At 40.9% G+C, this 19,564-nt stretch overlaps 1 long non-coding RNA gene across 1 annotated transcript in view; it reads right to left on the reverse strand.

Moving 5' to 3' along the window:
• LOC137312939 (uncharacterized) overlaps nt 1-19,564 on the reverse strand; it is a 47,620-nt gene that overhangs the window by 26,074 nt on the left and 1,982 nt on the right. The window contains exon 2 of the long non-coding RNA XR_010960941.1: nt 11,272-11,774. This is a non-coding gene — a long non-coding RNA (uncharacterized lncRNA). The remainder of the gene's footprint in view (nt 1-11,271; nt 11,775-19,564) is intronic.

Consider the following 19,564-nt stretch of genomic DNA (forward strand, 5'->3'; position numbering starts at 1 on the left):
TAGAGTCTCTGTTCAGAGTGGGGTCCAAGTTCAGAGTGGGGCCTGTGTTCAGAGTGGGGAGTATGTATTCAGAGTGGGGCCTGTGTTCAGATTGGCGTCTTTGCTCAGAGTGGGGCCTGTGTTCAGAGTGGGCAGTATGTATTCAGATGGGGGCCTGTGTACTGATTGGTGTCTTTGCTCAGAGTGGGGTCTGTGTTCCGACTTCCTTCTGTGTAGAGAGTGGTATCTTCGTTCTGAGAGGCGTCTGTGTTCCGTGTCGGATCTGTGTTCAGTGTCAGGCTTTGTTTATAAATAGATACCTCAGACTAATTTATAAACGATTCAACTGCTAGCAGAATGTGAGAAAAAGAGCGGCTTAAAGAGATAGATGAAGGCAAAGCACTTTGAAGAAATCGGTTTTAAAACAGCTTTTGAAGGCACTTGCAGACAGCTTAGACCCTCTTTACAATTAAAGACATATTAAGGGCATATTTACATTCCTGGCACTAAATATTTTAAGTCCTGAACTCCGCAGTGAAATTTGATCTCAGGTATTTAGTTCCCAGGGGTGAATGTTAATAGTGTTCCCCTCTTGTGACACATGCGGTGTCTCATAATTTGTCGTCGATGCAATGTTATGAGAATTACGCCTTAAACTAAACAGAATTCCTCCTTCGCCCTCATCACGGCCACGGGGGATGAAGGAGCAATGAGGGGAGAGGAACAGCATCGTCCAGATGTACAATAGAGTTTCCTGTACACTAACAAAGACATCTTCAGAATGGAGTCTGTGTTCAGAGAGGGGTCTGTGTTCAGATTATTGCCCTAATGCAGTGGTGGTCGGTATTCAGTGTCAGGCTTTGTTTATAAATAGATACTTCAAATTACTTTACAAAGAATTCGATTGCACGCAGAATGTGGCAGAGAGAGAGAGAGAGAGAAAGCAGGTTTAACAGAAAATGGAGGAGAAGCCTTTTGAAGAAATAGGCTTCTTTTTACGTGCACATGATCGGCACCTCAGAGCAACGCTGTCAATTCAGGGACTTGTTAACAACACCGGCTCTCACAGCTACATTGATAACACCGCCTCCCACCCCGCTTCCCGTGGGCTCTGTGGTCCCAGAGTGGGGACAGTTTTCAGAGTGGGGACAATGTTCAGTTTCGGTCTGTGTTCAGTGACAGGCTTTGTTTGTAAATAGATATCGGAGATTACTTTACAAAGAATTCAACATCTCGCAAAATATGATGCAGAGGCAGTGCGTGGTAAGGAGATAGGCGGAGAAAATAAATTTCAAGAAACAGGTTTTAAACAGGTTTTAAGCAGGTTTTTGAAGGCACTCGAAAGGCACCTTAGAGCAACGTTATCAGTTCAGGGACGATTAAGGAAATCTCTCATTCCTGGAACGAAATATATACGGGTCTGAGCTCCACATATCAATTATTTCTGAAACCTTTAGTCCCAGGACTGAATGTTCTGTCGATGAGGTGGCTTTGTTGCTTGGTATGCAAAGTAAGGAATTCAGTTGGAAAATGAACAAGATGTTTCAGTTACTGGGACAGGCAGGTTAAATGGGGAAATAAAAAGCAGATTTAAAGAAGATTTACAGAAAGACGTGAAGAGGAGGAGAGGAGAATTCGGGAATGAAGAGGAGGGGGGAATGTAAATGACATTCGTAATGTTCCAAAGGTGGGTGGAACCAGGGGGGTGAAGGAGAAGTGAGGAGAGAGGAACAACATCGTCCAGATGTACAATAAAGCTCCATCAAGGCTAACACAGAAATCTTCAGATTGGGGTCTTTGTTCGGAGTGAGGTCTGTGTTTACCGTGGGTTCATTCTTCAGAGTGAAGTCTGTGCTCAGAGTGGGTTTTGTGCTGGGGGAGGGGTTCCGTTTTTAGAGTGGGGGCCGTGCTCAGAGTGGGGCCCGTGCTCAGAGTGGGGTCCGTGCTCAGAGTGGGGTCCGTGTTCAGATTGGGGTCCGTGCTCAGATTGGGGTCCGTGCTCAGATTGGGGTCCCTTTTCAGAGTGAGGTCCGTCTTATGAGTGGGAGCTTCGTTCACAGTGGGGTCTGTGTTCAGAGTGGGTTCCGTGCTCAGAGTGGGGTTCGTGTTGAGAGTGCGGCCCGTGTTAAGAGTGGGGTCCGCGTTGAGAGTGGGGTCCGTGTTGAGAGTGTGGTCCGTGTTGAGAGAGGGCTCCGTGTTCAGGGTACGGCCCTGTTGAGAGTGGGGTCCGTGTTGAGAGTGGGGTCCGTTTTGAGGGTGCGGCCCCGTTGAGAGTGGGGTCTGTGTGTTGAGAGTGGGGTCCGTGTTGAGAGAGGGCTCCATGTTCATGGTACGGCCCTGTTGAGAGTGGGGGTTGTGTGTTGAGAGTGCGGCCCATATTCAGAGTGCGGCCCTTGTTCAGAGTGCGGCCCTGTTTATACATGGATAACTCAGAGGATGACTCTGGAGAAAAATGCTCAATTGGTGGATGGCGAATTTCCATGGGATGAGAACTGTTCTGCCTCGTTAAATTGGAATCAAAGATTGGCAGCCAAAACTGTAATTGAATAATGGGTAGCCTTTAAAGTGGGGATGAATCAGCTACAGTCTAGATACAGTCCCACGAGGGCGAAAGTTAGGGCAACTAAGGCCAGAACTCCCTGGATGACGAAGAAATAGTGAGGTAAATGAAGCAGGAGAAAAAGGGGGCGTATGACAGATGTCAGGTTGATAATACAAGTGAGAATCAAGCTGAATGTAAGAAGATCAGAGTGGAAGTGAAAAAGGAAATGAGAGGGGCAAAGAGAGACGATGAGAATAGACTGTCAGCGAACAAATAAAAAGGAATCCTAAAGTCTTCGATCGGCATATAAACAGCAAACGGGTAGTAAAGGGAGAGATCTGATCGATTCGGGACCATAAAGGTGATCATGCACATGGAGGCAGAGTATTGGCTGAGGTTCTAAGTGGGTACTTCGCTCCAGTCTTTACCGAGGAAGAAGATGCTGCCAAAGTCACAGTAACGGAAGATGTAGTTGAGATACTGGATGGGTTAAAATTGATAAATATTTGGTACTAGGAAGGTTAGCTGTGCTTAAAGTAGATAAATCACTCGGTCTGGATGGGATGCTGAGGGAATACAGGAAGGAAATTTTGCAGATACTGGCCAAAATCTTCCAATCTTTCCTGCATACGTGAATGGTACCAGAGGACTGGAGAATTGGAAATGTTACACCATTGTTCAGAAAATGGAGTAAGGATAAGCTCAGCAATTAAAGGCCAGTCAGTTTAACCTCGGTAGTGGAGAAACTTTTAGAAACGTTAATCCGGGACGATATTAACCGTCACTTGATCAATTGGGGATTAATTAAGGAAAGCCAGCACGGAATTGTGAAAGGCCGATCGTGTTTAATAACTTGATTGAGTTATTTGATGAGGTAACCGAGACGTTCGATGAGGGCAATGCGGTTGATGTTGTGTATATGGACTTTCAAAAGGCGTTTGATAAAGTGCTGCATAATAGGCTTGTCATCAATGTTGAAGCCCCATGGGATAAAAGCGGCAGCAGGGATTCATTAAGTAACAGAAGACAGAGAATAATGGTGAACGATTTTTTTTCGGACTGGAGGGCTGTAAAGTGATGTGCCCCAGTGGTCGCTACTGGGATCACAGCTTTTTTGATATATATTAATGGCGTGGACTGGGGTGTACAGGGCACAATTTCAAAATTTGCAGATGAAACAACACTAGGAGGTGTAGTGAACAGTGTGGAGGATAGTAATATACTTCAAGAGGATATAGGCAGCGTGGTGGAACGGGCGGACACGTGACTGAAGAAATTTAACGCAGAAAAGTGCGAAGTCATACATTTTGGTAGAAAGAACGAAGAGAGGCAGTATGAACGAAAGGGCACAATTCTAAAATGCGTTCAGGAACAGAGAGATATGGGAGTATATGTGCACAAATCGTTGAAGGTGGCAGGGAAGGTTGAGCTTGCGGTTTCATAAGCATACGGGATCCTGGGATTTATCAATAGAGACATAGAGTACAAAGTATGGAAGTCATGATGTACCTTTATAAAACACTGGTTCGGCCACAACTGGAGTATTGTGTCCACTTCTGGGAACAGCACTTTAGTAAAGATGCAAAGGCCTTTGAGAGGATGCAGAAGAGACTTACTAGAATGGTTCCATACACCATGTTTCACTGTATTACTGTTCTCGTAATGTACCATCCCCTCATCACTGCTGTTGGTGCTTCTGATCCGTCTCTATATCCAGCTATTAATTGTATAACGCGTGTTTCAAAATTACTGTTCTTATCATTTACCATTCCCTCCTCCCTGCTATTGGTGTCCCTGATAATTCTCTATATTCAGCTTTTAGTTCTATAAATCATGAGTCACTTTATTACTGTTCTAGTCATTTACTGTGCCCACCTAGCTGCTCTTGGTGTCCCTGGTAATTCTCTATATCCAACTATTAGTTCTATAAACCATGAGTCACTTTATTACTTTTCTAGCATTTAATGTGCCCACCTAGCTGCTCTTGGTGTCCCTGGTAATTCTCTATATCTAGCTATTAGTTCTCTAAACCATGAGTCACTTTATTACTATTTTATTCATTTACTGTGCCCACCTAACTGCTCTTGGTGTCCCTGGTAAGTCTATATATCTAGTTATTAGTTCGATAAACCATGAGTCATTTTATTACTATTCTAGACATTTACTGTGCCCACCTAGCTGCTCTCGATGTCCCTGGAAATTCTCTATATCCAGCTATTAGTTCTATAAACCATGAGTCACTTTATTACTTTTCGAGCATTTGCTGTGCCCAACGAGCTGCACTTGGTGTCCCTGGTAATTCTCTATATCCAGCTATTAGTTCCATGAACTATGAGTCACTTTATTACTGCGCTAGTCATTTTCTGTGCCCACCTAGCTGCTCTTGATGACCCTGGTAATTCTCCATATCCAGTTATTAGTTCTATAAACCATGAGTCACTTTATTACCGTTCTCGTCATTTACTGTGCCCACCGAGCTGCTATCGGTGTCCGTGGTAATTCTCTACATCTAGCTATTAGTTCCATAAACCATGATTTACTGTATTACTGTTCCAGTCATTTACTGTGCCTGCCCAGCTGCTCTCGGTGTCCCTGGTAAGTTTTATATCCAGTTATTAATTCAGTAGTTACTTTTTATATAAAGATTAGTGATGGACACTCCTGCCTGGTGGTAATTTCAGTAGTTACTTTTTACATATAGAATACAGATGGACTATCTTCCATGTTGATAATTTGTGTAGTTACTTTTCATGTAAAGACTACTGATGGGACCTCCTGGCTAATGGTAATTTCAGTCGTTACATTATTTGAAAAGATTAGTGATGGACCTTCCTACCGCTATAAGTTCAGTAGTTGATTTTTATATTAAGATTAGTGATGGAACCTCCTGCCTGGTGTTATTTTCAGTAGTTATTTTTATATAAAGATTCGCGATGGATAGTCCTACCTGGTGGTAATTTCAGTGGTTGCTTTTTATATAAAGATAAGTGATGGACCCTCATCTCTGTTGTAATTTTAGTAGTTTTTTCTTCGACAAAGATTAGTGATGGAGCCGCCTAGCTGTTGGTAATTCCAGTAGTTACTTTATTTGAAAAGATTAGTGATGGATCTTGCTACCTGTTGTAAATTCAGTCGTTGCTTTCATATAAAGATTAGTGATGGACACTCCGGCCTGGTGGCAATTTCAGTGGTTTCGTTTTATTTAAAAATAAGTGATGGACCCACCCACCTGTTGGTAATTCCAATAATTACTTTATTTAAAAAGATTATTGATGGACCTTGCTACCTGTTGAAAATTCAGTAGCAGCTTTTTATATGAAGATTTGTGATTGACCCTCATGCCTGTTGGTAATTTCAGTAGTTAATTTTTGTATAAAGATTAGTGATAGACCCTCCTACCTGTTGGTAATTTCAGTAATTTCTTTCCTTATAAAAAATAATGATGGACCCGACCACCTGGTGGTGATTTCAGTAGATACTTTTGTTATCTGAAGATTAGTGATGGACCCTCCTGCCTGTTGGTAATTTCAGTAGCTGTTTTTGTATAAACAAATTAGTGATGGACCGGACTCCCTGGTGTTAATTTCAGAAATTACTTTTGATGTAAAGATTAATGATGGACACTCCCACATGAAGGTAATTTCAGTCGTTGCCTTTCATGTCAGGATTTATGATGGACACTGCCATCTGGTGGTAGTTTCAGTTATTTTTTCGGTGAGGATAAGGGATCGGACCTCTTGCCTGTTGATAATTTCAGGAGTTTATTTTTTTCATTTATAAAGATGAGTGATGGACATTACTTCCTGGTGGTGATTTCAGTAGTTAATTTTTATGTAAAGATTAGTGAACGACCCTCCTACCTGTTGGTAATTTGGGTTGTTACTTTTCTTATAAAATGATTCGCGATTGACCCTCCTCCCTGTTGGTATTTCAGTAATTACTGTTTGTACAAAGATTGTTAATGGACCCTCCTCCCTGTTGTTAATTTGGGTTGTTACTTTTTCCAAAGAGATTAGTGATTGACACTCCTCCCTATTGGTAATTTCAGTAATTACTTTTTATGCAATGATTGGTAATTGACCCTCCTACCTGTTGGTAAGTTCAGTACTTTCTTTTTTATACAGATTAGTGATGGGCACTCTGACCTGGTGGTAATTTGAGTTATTACTCATTATATCAAGATTAATGACGGCCCCTCCACCCATTTGGTAATTTCAGGAGTTACTTTTTATATAAAGATTAGTGATGGACCCTCCTACCTGCTGGTAATTTGAATTGTAACTTTTTGATAAAATATTCGTGATGGGGTGTCCTGACGGTTGGTAATTTCAGTGGTTACTTTTTACATAAAGATTAGTGATAGACCCTCCTACCTGTTGGTAATTTCAGTAATTTCTTTCCTTATAAAAAATAATGATGGACCCTACCACCTGGTGGTGAATTCAGGAGATACTTTTGTTATCTAAAGATTCGTGATGGACCCTCCTGCCTGTTGGTAATTTCAGTAGCTGTTTTTTTGATATACAAATTAGTGATGGACCGGACTCCCTGGTGTTAATTTCAATAACTCCTTTTGATATAAAGATTAATGATGAACACTCCTGCCTCGTGGTAATTTCAGTCGTTACCTTTGATGTGAGGATTGATGATGGACACTGCCAGCTTGTGGTAGTTTCAGTTAATTTTTAGGTCAGGATAAGGGATCGGACGTCTTGCCTGTTGATAATTTCAGGAGTTTATTTTTTTCTTTTATAAAGATGAGTGATGGACATTACTTCCTAGTGGTGATTTCAGTAGTTAATTTTTATATGAAGATTAGTGATGGACCCTCCTGCCTAGTGGTAATTTCGTAGTTACTTTTCATATAAAGATTGGTGATGGATAGTCCTGCCTGGTGTTATTTTCAGTAGTTACATTTTATATAAAGATTCGCGATGGATAGTCCTACCTGGTGGTAATTTCAGTGGTTGCTTTTTATATGAAGATAAGTGATGGATCCTCCTCTCTGTTGGTAATTTCAGTAGTTTTTTCTTCGACAAAGATTAGTGATGGAGCCGCCTAGCTGTTGGTAATTCCAGTAGTTATTTTATTTAATAAGATTAGTGATGGATCTTGCTACCTGTTGTAAATTCAGTCGTTGCTTTTTATATAAAGATTAGTGATGGACACTCCGGCCTGGTGGTAATTTCAGTGGTTTCGTTTTATTTAAAAATAAGTGATGGACCCACTCACCTGTTGGTAATTCCAATAATTACTTAATTTAAAAGATTAGTGATGGACCTTGCTACCTGTTGTAAATTCAGTAGTAGCTTTTTATATAAATATTAGTGGTGGACCCTACTACCTGTTGGTAATTTCAGTAATTTCTTTCCTTATAAAAATAATGATGGACATTACCACCTGGTGGTGATTTCAGTAGATACTTTTGTTATCTGAAGATTAGTGATGGACCCTCCTGCCGGTTGGTAATTTCAGTAGCTGTTTTTTTATTTACAAATTAGTGATGGACCGGACTCCCTGGTGTTAATTTCAGTAATTACTTTTGATATAAAGATTAATGATGGACACTCCCACCTGATGGTAATTTCAGTCGTGACCTTTCATGTCAGGATTTATGATGGACACTGCCATCTGGTGGTAGTTTCAGTTATATTTTAGGTGAGGATAAGGGATCGGACCTCTTGCCTGTTGCTAATTTCAGGAGTATATTTTTTTCTTTTATAAAAATGACTGATGGACATTACTTCCTGGTGGTGATTTCAGTAGTTAATTTTTATGTAAAGATTAGTGATGGACCCTCCTACCTGTTGGTAATTTGGGTTGTTACTTTTTTTATAAAATGATTCGTGATTGACCCTCCTCCCTGTTGGTATTTCAGAAATTACTTTTTGTACAAAGATTGTTAATGGACCCTCCTACCTATTGGTAATTTGGGTTGTTACTTTTTCTAAAGAGATTAGTGATTGACCCTCCTCCCTGTTGGTAATTTCAGGAATTACCTTTTATGCAAAGATTGGTAATGGACCCTCCTACCTATTGGTAATTTGGGTTGTTACTTTTTCTAAAGAGATTAGTGATTGACACTACTCCCTGTTGATAATTTCAGTAATTACTTGTTATACAGAGATTGGTAATGGACCCTCCCACCTGTTGGTAAGTCCAGTACTTTCTTTTTTTATACAGATTAGTGATGGGCACTCTGACCTGGTGGTAATTTGAATTATTACTCATTATATCAAGATTAACGACGGATCCTCCACCCATTTGGTAATTTCAGGAGATACTTTTCATATAAAGATTAGTGATGTACCCTCCTACCTGCTGGTAATTTGAGTTGTAACCTTTTGATAAAATATTAGTGATGGGGTGTCCTGACCGTTGGTAATTTCAGTGGTTACTTTTTACATAAAGATTAGTGATGGACCCTCCTACCTGGTGGTAATTTCAGTAGTTATTTTTTATATTTAAAGATTAGTGATGGACTCTCTTACCTGGTGGTAATTTCAGTAGTTATTTTGAATATATAAAGATTAGTGATGGAACCTCCTGCCTTTTGGTAATTCCAGTATTTACTTTTTATATAATGATTAGTGATGGATCCTCCTACCTGGTGGTAATTTCAGTCGTTATTTTTTATATAAAGATTAGTGATGGACCCTCATACCTGTTGCTAACTTCATTCGTTGCTTTTTTATATAAAATTGGTGATGGGGTCTCCTGCCTGTTTGTAATTTCAGTGGTTACTTTTTATATAAAGATTAGTGATGGAATATCATACCTGTTGGTAATTTCAGTCGTTATTTTTATGTAAAGATTAGTGATGATCGCTCCTACCTGTTGATTATTTCATTAGTTACGTTTTTGTTAAAGATTATTAATGGACCCCACTAACTGTTTGTAATTTCAGTAGTTTCTTTTTTTATATAAAGATTAGTGATGGACCCTCCTCCCTGTTGGTAATTTGAGCTCCAACTTTTTATGTAAAGATTAGTGCTTGGACCCTCAAACCTGCAGGTAATTTGTATTGTTACTTTTTGTATAAAGATCATTGATGGACCCTCCTGCCTTTTGGAAATTTCAGTAGTTACACTTTGATGTAAACATTAGCGATGGGGCCTCCTGCCTGTTGGTAATTTGAGTTGTTACTTTTTTATGTAAAGATTAGTGATGGACCCTCCTCCCTGTTTGTAATTTCAATAGTAACTTCTAATATAAAGATTAATGATGGGCCCTCCTTCCTGGTGGTAATTTCAGTATTTACTTTTTATATAAAAAATAGTGATTGACCCTCATACCTGTTGGTAATTTCAGTAGTTACATTTTATATAAAGATTAGTGCTGGGGCCCTGCCAGTTTGTTGATGTTTCTCCACCTCTGTCATATAACCATTTATTCATACTGGCGTCCTCTCTCCTCAAAATTTTATCACCAGGATCATTTCACTCTGTTCTGTGAAAACCCAAGCCCTGTTTTCTAGAGAGTAGATCACATCTCTCATGATTCTGACTTTCCAAATGTTTACTAAATTCAGATCCAAATCCTTCTCAACAGTTTCTCGAAATATGGTCCCACATCCTCCTCTGGTAAAACAACATTTTCACATCTGCCGTCACTTTTAGAAACTAAAGGAAATATTTAGTTTCTGCCCAAAACCTCATCCATCACATCCCAGTCTTATAGATACTCGATCACATCTCTCATGATTCTCACTTTCCAAACGTGTTTGGAATGATTTGTAGATTCACAGATATAACACACAATCTGAACTCCAATTCATTGGAATGTTGACCCGTTCTCGTTTTCCATTTTTAATATAAAGTTACTTCTTCAAAACCTCCTTCCTTTTTCCTGCTAATAACTTTTCACTATTTCATAAATCTTCTGTTCCTGCTGCAACAGTTTTATTAATTCCACTCAGTGCTGGCACCCTCCGACCTGTTGATATTAAAAGTAACAACTCAAATTACCATGATTAACGGTCAGGAACCACCTATCGTGCGAAAGATGGTTTCCGCCCTGAACCGGTTTCCCCTTAAAACATTCCTGAAGTTTGTTTTTCTCGAAAGGCCGCTATTACATACTTCAACAAAAAAAGAAGTCACTGTTCCATTCTCCCACCTAATACGCATTAAACTAATTAATTATAATTAATCAGGAACAAGTTTTGTCTCCGATTTTGCTCCAATCCTTTGATTGGATCGCTTTCAGTCCGGCCTCAGGTTTCCAGAGGCTGATTTCTCAGGTGCCCGGCAGATGGGGAGAATCGGCCATTGCGAATGTGTTAACCCTTTACTGAGCTGAACTGTGTGTTCGATCAGTCTTTGATAACTACCAGGAACAAAACGGTTCAGTGAGTAAAAAGAGCCAGTGTTACAGTTAAAAATAAAAGCATGTAGAGTGAGAAAGGACAGTTTCCCACCCCTGTTTACTGACTGTCAAATTCTAACATGGGGAGGAGGCACCGCTGGACTCAGAGTTCGTGTTCCTGCTTTCTGTCCTGTAACCGCTTCAAAATGTGTCTGTGGGGAGATTGGTGGGGTCCATGAAGGGATAAGCCCTGAAATACCCGGTGGAAAGTAACCGGCCTTCAGTCGGTGTCTGAGCGAACAATTAGTGAATTGTTCCATCCGCGAGGAATAGAGAGCTCCGTACGCCGGGGAACATATCTGACCGCGGGAAATCGGCTTTAGAAAAGAGGAAGGGGCTGAAAATGTTAATTTAAAAACAAATTTCAACGACATTAATCTTACCTTGATCCCGCAAGGAATTTACGTCTCTCAATGTTCGTGTGGATTTTACAAATTATATCCTTGTTATTTCATTACAATAAATCGAGAACAAGTTCCTTGCTTTATTTTAGCAGTTCACAACTTGTGAATTTAATCCGATCCTTCTTATGTGAGATTCAGAGCTCCGCCCTCTGTGAAAGCTGCTGCCAGACATCAGGATGGATTTCAACACAAACATTCCTCATTTCTTTCAGAACAGGGAGCGGCCTTTCTGGTGGAATCAAATCGAACCGGGTTGACAATTCGCTGCCACGTCAATTGTGAACAAAGTCAGTTATACATTTTACTTTTTATCATCTTGTTCCAGGGAGGTTCAGTAAAACAGATACTTGGTTCGAAATAAATTGTTACATTTGCATCAGGGACATTGTTTGCTGAAAGTCCCATCGATTTTCTGATGTTTGCGCTTTCAACCCGGTTGCAAAGAGCCAGTGTTTCGTCAGAGAGCTGAGGACGGGCTGTTTCTGTAAGTGAGGACATTAACCATTTAACCGCCAAATGAAACTATCGCTGAGCATCAATCGCCTCAATCACTGTGCGAATGAGTACTGACTTTCCACAGTTACATTTATCAAAGTAAATATTCAGCAGATACACCAGTTGCATTGTTAAATCGGGAAAGGACCATTCCTGGTCTGTGATTGGTATAAAGATTGGATTGCCCTCATTTTGAGGGGGTTCACAGACAGTTATAAATAGCCCCTCCCCGGGTTGGAAGTGTCCGAAGAGAGAAAGTGTTTGACGACAGATTGTGGTGATAATTCCGAGGGACGGATTGTTGTGATCAACCCCAGGGACAGATTGTGGTGATAATCCCGAGGGACGGATTGTTGTGGTCAATGACAGGGATAGATTGCGGTGATAATCCCGAGGGACTGATTGTTGTGATCAATCCCAGGGACCGATTGTGATGATAATCCCGAGGAACGGATTGTTGTGATCAATCCCAGGGATAGATTGTGGTGATAATTCCGAGGGACGGATTGTTGTGATCAATCCCAGGGATAGATTGTGGTGATAATTCCGAGGGACGGATTGTTGTGATCAATCCCAGGGATAGATTGTGGTGATAATTCCGAGGGACGGATTGTTGTGATCAATCCCAGGGATAGATTGTGGTGATAATTCCGAGGGACGGATTGTTGTGATCAATCCCAGGGATAGATTGTGATGATAATTCCGAGGGACGGATTGTTGTGATCAATCCCAGGGATAGATTGTGGTGATAATTCCGAGGGACAGATTGTTGTGATCAATGCCAGGGATAGATTGTGGTGATAATTCCAAGGGACGGATTGTTGTGATCAATCCCAGGGACAGATTGGAGTGATAATCCCGAGGGATGGATTGTTGTGATCAATCCCAGGGATAGATTGTGGTGATAATTCCGAGGGACGGATTGTTGTGATCAATCCCAGGGACAGATTGCGATATTTCCCCTTTTCTCTCCAATTTCCCCCTTGTTTTTTGACCAGGATTGAGGATTCATTCGGGCCGGAGACACAACCTAAAGTGGCGGAATGAAACATTGCAGAATATTAGTCTTCCTGTGAATTCTCCCTCGACAGACCTTCTCTTTCTTACTTCTTTCAATCTATCGCTGAGTTAAACGGAGTTTTATTCATTTTGTAAAAATATTCAAACGAACGATTCATATAATTAAATACACTGTTAAATGGACAGTGTGGGTAAATGGTGGGTTTATATGTCATTAAATGCACTGTTAAATGGACAGTGTGGGTAAATGGTGGGTTTAAATATCATTAAATCCACTGTTCAATGTACAGTAGGAGTAAATGGTTGGTTTGTATGTCATTAAATACACTGTTAAATGTATAGTAGGAGTAAATGGTGTGTTTATATATCATTAAATACACTGTTAAATGGACAGTGTGAGTAAATGGTGGGTTTATATGTCATTAAAAACACTGTTAAATGGACAGTGTGGGTTACTGGTGGGTTTATGTATCATTAAATACAGTGGTAATGGACATTGTATGCAAATGTTGGGTTTATATATCATTAAATACACAGTTGAATGGATAGTGTGAGCAAATGATTTCTTTATATATCATTAAATACACTGTTAAATGGACCGTGTGTAAATGGTGGGTTTGCATGTAGTCAGGGTGCTTTAAATGACATTTCTAAAATGATAATAAGATTCGATAGAGAATTTCATAGAACGTACAGCACAGAAACAGACCATTCGGCCCAAATGGTCCATTCTCCACACTAACCTCCTCCCCTAATCTACCCCTATTAGCAATTCCCTCAATTCCTTTCTCCTTCATGTGTTTAATTTGCTTCAATTAAATGCTACTCGCCTCTACCACTCCTTTTGGTAGTGAGTTCCACTTTCCAACCAATCTCTGAGTAAAGAAGTTCCTGCTGAATTCCCTATTGGATTTATCAGTGATTATCTGATATTTATGGTCCCTCGTTCTGGTTTCTCCCGCAAGTGGAAACATCTTCTCTACGTCCACCCTATCAAACCCTTACATAATCTTAAAGACATCTATCAGGCCACCCGTCCGTCTTCCTTGTGCCAGGGAATAGAGCCCCATGTTGCTCAATCTTCATTGATAGGTATAACTTCTCTGTTCTGGTATCATCCTAGTAAATCTTTTTGTACCTTCTCCAGTGCTTCTATATCCTTATTATAATGTGGAGACCAGAACTATTCATAGCAATCCAAGTGTGGCCTAACCAAGGTTCAATACAAATTTAACTTCACTTCTCTGCTTTACAGTTCTAGCCTTCTGGAAAGAACCGCATTGCTTGATTTGCTTTTTTATGGCCTTATTAACCTGCTTCGCTACATTTAGTGATTTCTTTATCTGTACCCCCCGAACCCCCCGCTCCTCTACCCTTTTTGGACAATTATTATCGAAGCAGTTTGTGGCCCCGCTATTTTTACAACCAAAATGTAATACCTCACACTCATTAAATACAGAGTAGACATTTCCTTTGATGGAGGAATCCAGAACAAGGGGACACAACATTAAAATTCGCGCTCGGCCCTTCAGGAGTGAAATCTGGACGCACCTTTTCGCACAAAGTTTACTGGAAATGTGGAATTCGCTCCTCCAAAAGGTTGTGGATTCTGGGTCAACTGAAACTTTGAAGTCTGATCGCGGCAGATTTTTTGTGGTAAGGCTATCAAGCGAAATGGATCAAGGACAGATAAATAGAATTCAGGTACAGAGCAACTATGATCTAATTAAAATCGAGAACAGATTCGAGGGGCTGAATGGCCTACTACTCTTCCTATGTTCCTATATTTAAACATGTGCTGGATTATCAATTCCGGCATTTGGTGAATGTGAAGGTTAACCAGAGTTTCTGTAAAATGACTTCAGCACTGGATGGTTTGTACGTTCTCTTTATATGGATGCAACATAGTATAATAGTAGGTACAGCATAGGAGGTGGCCATTCGGCCCATGACGCCTGTGCTGGCTCTTAGAAAGGGCTGTCCAATTAGTCCCTTTCCCCTGCTCTTTCCCCATAGCCCTCCAAATTTCTCCCTTCAAGTTTTTATCCAATTCCCCTTTGAAAGTTACTATTGAATCTCTCCTTTTGCCCCTCTATTCCCTTTTTTTCGAGCTCCTCTGTTCTTTCTGTATTCAGCCTGATTCTCTACTGTGTTATGAACCATACATTCGTCATAAGCCTCCGTTTTCTGTTTCATTTTAATCTCTATCTCTTTAGTCATCCAGTGAGCTCTAGCTTTGGGTGCCCTTCCTTTCCCCCTCGTAGGGATGCTCTACACTATACCCGAACCAAATGCGCTTTGACTGGCTGTTTATATTTCAGGCTGAGCTCCATCGATTCTGCACTTCGGAGAATTCCAGGGGAGTAAAGATCAGATAATCGGTGCAAGGGAATCGAAGGGAAACTTTGTTAAATATAGTTTCGTAAACACACCCATTGTTCCACCCTGTGTCCAGTCAGAATTAAACGGTTAAACCCTGAAACCAACCGGCGATTTTATTTCGTGGACGGTTAAAAGTTCAGTACAAGAGATTCTGTATCTGTCGATTTTAAATACTAAGTTCCTGAAATTGATGCTTTTTGTATCTGCCGAGATGCTAACCTGATGTGTCCAGGATTCTGGATTGCAATTCACCCCCCACCCAAACCCACGCTATCATAAGAATCTTGTTGTTCAGTCGATGAACAGTGAGACAGGTCAGAACATCGCAATCTCTGGCACCGTTTCGGAGTCTCCGCCTCTGCCGGGCGAGTCCCAGCAGTTCTCCTGCACTCACCTGGCAGGACAAGGAAACACTTATTTTTTTTAATACGTGAGTTTGACAGTGCAGTCCTTCTAACTGATCTGCTTGAACCGCAGCAATAGAAAGATAAGTTGATAGGATGCGAAGAAGTAATGTGGGGAACGATCGTGTCGAGCATAAATCCAGGCAAAGACCTTTTTGGCCAAATGGGCTGTTCCTGTGCTGTCAAATTCTATGTAATTCAATGAATATTTTTATTACACCAGCTCTTTCATCAATACAGATAATGTCAGAAATATCAGCCCCATATTGAGCAGGGATACGTCAGTAGTAACAGGGCGATATTGAACATAGATACTATCAGTACTATCAGCCCTATATTGAGCAGATATACAGTCAGTAATAACCGCGTCAGATTAGCAGAGATACTGTCAGTAACATCAGCGCTATAATCAAAAGGACAACGTCAGTATAACAACTCTTTCAGCATCACAAATATCCTCTCTGTTAAGCTCTGTAAAACCAGCACAAATAATGTCAGTTCTACAATCAATACAAGCACTGTCAGTTCCACAATCAGTACAGATACCGTCAGTAATTATAGCACTTTTTAGTTTCACAGGCTGAGAATTGAACTCACGATCCGAGCGCTGTTTTATAACCACGAGGCTTGCACTTTGAAACAGTCTCGAATCGCCAATACCTTGCCACATTCACTCGCCAAATTATATCAGGGACTCTGTGGTCGCTCTGATGCTCTGACTCGGGAAAACAACACCACCCCCCGCACCCCGGTTTTCGTGCCATTCGGGTGGTTTATTTCCCACATAAACCGGGTCTGAAGAATCCAATCCCTTTGAACCCCAGATCCCCACTCCTCATAAAGAGCAGAGTGTTTTGAACCTCCTCCCTCACTGAGGGGCCAATCAGAGATTTAAGAATACATTCTCATCCCACACTGAGAGGACAATCGGAGACCCATAGAGGTGCACTTTCCAGCAGTCACCGGATTCCCTGGGTGTTGTCACTCCCGAAACCCACGAATACTGAGTCCGATTATCAGCGTCTCACCGCAACCCAGACTGAGCACCACACTGAGCGTTTCCTGTCTATGCATTTACCCAGTGTTCAGCTGCAGCCCAGACTGACCACGGCCCTGGGCCCTTCCTGTCTGTACATTTACCCAGTGTTCCACTTCAGCCCAGGCTGAACAAAAGAGACTGTCCACATGAACTGGGCAAATTTGTTAATGGTTAGAACTACTGATGATCAGTGGGAAATGTTTAAACAAACATTTAACGAGATACAGAACCGGTTTATACCCCTGAGGGGCAGGAACTCTACTTGCCATAAAAAAACAGCCATGGACAACTAAAGACCTAAGGGACAGTATAAGACATAAGGAAAGGGAATTAAAAAAGGCAAAGAATGGCACAGATCCTGGCGAATGGGAAAGATACAAAGATCAACAAATGGTCACAAAACAGATCGTTAGAGCTACAAAAAAGAGTATAAAAAGAAACATGCAAGGGATATCAAAAACAATACGAAGTACATTTATAATTACATGAGGAAAAGGGGGATGGTCAGGAGCAGTTTTGGCCCCTTAAAAACTGAAAGTGGGGGTATTGTCATTGACAATGGGGAAATGGCGGACATGTTGAATAATTACTTTGCGTCAGTATTTACAGTAGAAAAAGAAGATAGCATGCCGGAAATCCCATGAGAACTAATATTGAATCGGGGACAGGGACTCAATAAAATTAGCATAAGTAAAGCAACAGTAATGAAGAAAATAATAGCACCAAAGAGTGAGAAATCCCGAGGACCGGATGGTTTCCATCCCAAGGTTTCAAAGGAAGTAAGTGAGCACATTGCAGATGCCCTAACTATAATCTTTCAAAGTTCTCTAGATTCAGGAACTGTCCATCCAGATTGGAAAATTGCACATGTCACTCCGCTTTTTAAGAAAGGAGAGAGAGAGGGAAAGCGGAGTATTATAAACCAGTTAGCCTAACATCTGTTGTGGGGAAAATGCTGGAGTCTATAATTAAGAATAGGGTGACTGAACACCTCTGAATTTTCAGTTGATCAGAGAGAGCCAGCATGGATTTGTGAAAGGTCGGTCGTGCCTGATAAATCAGATTGAATTTTTTGAACAGGTGACTAAAGTATTGGATAGGGGAATGTCAATGGAGGTTATTTATATGGACTTCCAGAAGGCATTTGATAAGGGCCCTCATAAGAGACTGTTAGCTAAGATAGAAGCCCATGGAATTGAGGGAAAAGTACGGACTTGATCAGGAAATTGGCTGAGCGAAAGGCGACAGAGAGTAGGGAGCATGGGTAAGTACTCACTTTGGCAGGATGTAACTCGTGGAGTGCCGCAGGGATCTGTCTTGGGGCCTGAATTATTCACAATATTTATTAACGACTTAGATGAAGGCATAGAAAGTCTCATATCTAAGTTTGCCGATGACACAAAGATTGGTGGCATTGTAAGCAGTGTCGATGAAAATAAAATTTCTAAGCGGTATTGATAGATTAGGTGAATGGGCAAAACTGTGGCAAATGGAATTGAATGTGGACAAGTGTGAGGTCATCCACTTTGGTCAAAAAAGAATGGAACAGGGTACGTTCTAAATGTTAAAAAGTTAAAAACAATTGATATCCAAAGGGACGTCGGGGTTCAGGTACATAGATCATTAAAGTGTCATTAACAGGTGCGGAAAATAATCATTAAGGCGAATGGAATGCTGGCCTTTATATCAAGTGGACTAGAGTACAAGGGGGCAGAAGTTATTCGGCAGCTGTACCAAACCCTGGTTAGACCGCACCTGGAGTACTGTGAGCAGTTCTGGGCACCGCACCTTCGGAAGGACATATTGGATTTGGAGTGAGTGCAGCGTAGGTTTACTGGAATGATACCCGGACTTCAAGGAATAAGTTACGAGGAGAGATTACATAAATTGCGGTTGTATTCTCTGGAGTTTCGAATGTTAAGGAGTGATCTGATCGAAGTTTATAAGATATTAAGAGGAACGGATAGGGTGGATAGATAGAAAATATTTCCGCTGGTTGGGGATTCCAGGAGTCGGGTCCACAGTGTAAAAATTAGAGCCAGACCTTTCAGGAGCGAGATTAGAAAACATTTCTACACACAAAGGGTGGTCGAATTTTGGAACTCTCTTCCGAAAATGGCAGTTGATACTAGCTCAATTGCTAAATTTAAATCTGTGACAAATAGCTTATTGGCAACCAAAGGTATTAAGGGATATTGGCAAAAGCGGGTCGATGGAGATAGATCAAATATAAGCCATGATCTTATCAAATGGCGGAACAGGCAGGAGGGGCTGAATGGCCTACTCCTGTTCCTATGTTTCCTATGTTTCCTAATGAGCATTTTATGAGGTGAGGAATTTTACACCGTTCAATAATATTAACGCTAATGTATAATGTTATCAATCGTGTAACTTTAAACTGGTGCTGCACATTTATCTTTGGATTATCTTTAGGGGTCTTACAATCTCAGAACACACGACAAATATATAAGTTGAAGAATTGACGGTGTTTTACAATTATAATTCTCCATTGTGTGTGTGCCACGCTGTGTTGTGCGCAAAGGCAATAGCGACTGCTCAAACTATCAGTCCTGGTGCTTGCCTTTCCACACTGTGGGAATGTAAAAGCGATTGATCTTGGTCAGTAAATTTCTGCAAACTATAGTTGAAGTTATTCTCCAGCATAAATGTACAACCAAGTTTGAGACCTTGTAAGATGCAGTTATCTGTTGTTTCAGTGACGCTCACAACCATTGCAATAAACGGACAACAGCAACAAAAACTTACATTTACACCTACACTAATTACATTAGTGCAATCAAACACAAGATTAATTTCAGCAGGTACTTCCTTTTTTATATAAAGCCTACAGATCGGGCCCTAAAACCTGTTGGTAATTTGAATAGTTACTTTTTTAGATAAAGATTAGTGATGGACCCTCCTACCTGTTGGT

The sequence above is a fragment of the Heptranchias perlo genome, unplaced genomic scaffold, assembly GCF_035084215.1.
Source record: "Heptranchias perlo isolate sHepPer1 unplaced genomic scaffold, sHepPer1.hap1 HAP1_SCAFFOLD_44, whole genome shotgun sequence".
NCBI lineage: Eukaryota > Metazoa > Chordata > Chondrichthyes > Hexanchiformes > Hexanchidae > Heptranchias > Heptranchias perlo.